The 3194-nt window shown below is 41.4% G+C and overlaps 1 pseudogene; it reads right to left on the reverse strand.

Moving 5' to 3' along the window:
- Positions 1 to 1228: 1228 nt before the first annotated feature.
- On the reverse strand, positions 1229 to 1868 carry LOC126937470 (aldo-keto reductase family 1 member B1-like; annotated as a pseudogene).
- Positions 1869 to 3194: the final 1326 nt, after the last annotated feature.

Below are 3194 nucleotides of genomic sequence, written 5' to 3' on the forward strand. Positions count from 1 at the left end.
TAGGTCATAAGAATGCAAACACTGAATGTTAACTAACCACATGTGAAAGTGAAGTGTATAAAGAAAACTGAAACCCTCTCTTCCTTAGTGGGAAATAAGTAAATTATTCCTACTATAAAAAAAAGTCAAGAAAGAGCAAGATAAGGTTGTTATTTAGAGATATGTAGGTAAATTCCAAAAAAGTATAAGTACTTCTGAAGGGCAGGAAATGGAGGGCAAACTTGGGAATGGAAGGGGAACTCCCATCAAGCTCTTCACTTTTACTATTTGACTCTTTAAACTATGTAGATATATAACTTTTTTTTTAAAGAAACTATTTTTAAAGTAAAAAGAAAGTTTATGGATATCCCCATGTATATTGACTGTCTCTTAGCTGAGAAAGAACATGATAAAAGCCACACTTTAAAATATATTTGAACTTCCTTACTCAGAGAAGCATTTACATACATTAGAAAAATAGTAGATTCACGTAAGTACAAAACACATAATTGATTCATGCCTAAGCAGTGCTTAGTATGTGTATGGATTTCCTCTCCCTATAAGGTTTAGTAATTAAGAGACTTAACCTACCTAAACCTCAGTTTACCATAAATGTTACCAAGAATGGATGCAGTTGTTCATCTGCTCTTTGGATGCTGTGAGATCCATATCTTTTTAAAGTTCCCTTTTATATGTACTAGCTTGAGTAGGTATCTAACTGTTGCACCCAAACATGCCCTGAGAAAAATAGTGAAGATATATACACTACTCAAAGTTGTCCAGTTGGCAAGTGATAGAGACATCATTTGAAACTAGTACAAAGGCTATTCTACTTTGCTACACATTTATAGATCTTCATAATTTTTCTTCAGTGACTGTTTTTTTCCCCACAAAAAGCACTTTTTATTTGAGACAAAGAGAAGTCTTACTGAAAGGATTACATTTCCAAGCAGTCAAAACTCAACTGTTAGTGGCACTATTTTGGCCCAGTAGATTCTGCTTCTCTTTGGTCAGAAAAGGGTATTCAGGTTGTACTTTCCCCAGCTGGGCAAAAAGAAGGGCAAAGCAAAGCTACTCTATTTACAGGGCTCTTCAGATCCAACATTAAGATAGACACACCCTCGCTGGCCACTCTACAGGTTGCTGTCCCACTGCTGAGTGACACTGGCCATACTATCTTTGCAAGGAAAACAAAATGAGGCAGGAAACACAGTATAGGTCACTTGGGGACAAGCAGGCATCCACAGCTTCAAAAATCCTCATGGAAGGGGTAATCGTTGCGGGAGGCACAGCCCACCAAGGCACAGACCCTCCCATTTCTGTTGTAGCTGAATAAGGTGGTCATATCCTGGCTGTTCAGTTTAAAGTCGAAGACCTTAAAGTTCTCAGCAATGTGTTCTGGTGTCACAGACTTGGGGATCACCACCAAGTTCCTCTACGTGGGGAACCAGATCAGAACCTGGGCTGTAGTTTTATTATGCTTGGCTGTGATTTCCTTGATCCTGGGATCCTCCAGGAGGGAAGGATCCGCAGGCTTGGCCCAGGGCCTGTCAGAAGAGCTGAGGGGGCTGTAGGCGGTCACCATGATGCCTTTGGACTGACAGTACTGGATTAACTTCTCCTGAGTGAGGTACAGGTGGCACTCAGTCTGGTTAACCACCTACTTATACTTTAAGTCAGGCTTGTTTAAGATCCTCTCAACCTGGAGATGGTTGAAGTTGAAGATGCCAATAGCTTTCATCAGCCCTTCATCTACTAGCTCTTCCATGCCCGCCCATGTGTCCAGAATGTTGGTGTCACTGGGAACCACATTACCTGACTGATCCAATGGGAAAATTCCTTCCCAGACTTGAAGCTTGCTGGCCAACGAATATGGTAGAGGTCCAGGTAGTCCAGCTTCAGGTCAATGAGCATCTTCTGGAAGGCTCCTTTCAACAGGCCCTTCTCATGGTACGCTCGCCACAGCTTGTTGACGATGAAGAGCTCCTCATGTTTCACTACCTGCTCCCTGAGCTTCTCCTGAATGGCCACTCCCACCTCAGTCTTATTCTGGTACACATGGGCACAGTCGATGTGGCAGTACCCAACGTCAATGGCCACCTTCACAGCCTCAGTTACCTGGCCCGGAGGAGACTTCCAGGTGCCTAGCCCCAGGATGGCCATCTTGGTGCCGTTGTTGAGCATGAAGTGGCTGACCGTGGCTGCTGCACTCTCCAGACCTCCGCCCAGAACCATGCACCTCAGTGACTCTTTAGGTAACTTAATAATATTAAAATAGTTATGTCTTTAAGAATGCCTGGTCTAATCAACAATGAAATACTTACTGTGACAGTGGAGCCACTTAATAGATTTGGATTTGCAAAGCCAGTAGGTGGGAGGTTGCTTATTTTCTAATAGGTACTTGACATGAAGCAGTGGGTGCTTTTATTATGGCTACAGGGACCTACCTGATTTTCCCAGCTATGGATAGGTAGAGAGACTGAGGTAGCATATAGTCTAGTCTACATGCGTTTTATATATAAATATACTATTAAAATGTCAAAAATAAACTATATATTTTCTAATTAGAACATATAAAAAAAATTGACTCATATGTGTAATCCCAACACCTTGGGAGGCTGAGGTGGGAGGATCCTTGAGCCCAGGAGTTCAAGACCAGTGTGGGCAACACTGTGAGACCCTGTCTATATAAATATATAATGCTTTTTAAAAAATAAACATATGAAAAAGGGAAATACCATTTACAAAAAAAAAAAAAAGTAAGGAACTATAAACATCTACATGCAAGTGAATTACCTTCCTGGTTAATAAGACCTCACTTGCAGCTACCTCTCCTTTACCTTTTTGTCACACATTTCCTACCCTGGGAAAAGGTAGGGAGACTACTCCCTTCACAAAGGAAACATGGAAAAAAGACAAACAGCTCCCTAAGAATTAGTTTCTCATGCTAGAGTACTGATATGGGGTGTTATATTTTCATACAAAAAGCCCTGCTGAATTCCTCACAAATTAACTCTGGGTTAATTTGCTGAACTACTATTACCTAGTTCCACTTAATCTCATTCTAGTTTTCCTTATTCTGCCTTAGAAAAGGACTTTTCTTGGACTCCCTCATACTGATAAGCTAAGTGTCAATAACTTCCAGCCTTATGAAGATCTCTGAGCACACTGCCTAAATTCCAGCTTAGAGTTCCACAGCAAAGGCAGGGGCTGAG

This window comes from Macaca thibetana, chromosome 1 (genome assembly GCF_024542745.1).
Source record: "Macaca thibetana thibetana isolate TM-01 chromosome 1, ASM2454274v1, whole genome shotgun sequence".
Taxonomy (NCBI): domain Eukaryota; kingdom Metazoa; phylum Chordata; class Mammalia; order Primates; family Cercopithecidae; genus Macaca; species Macaca thibetana.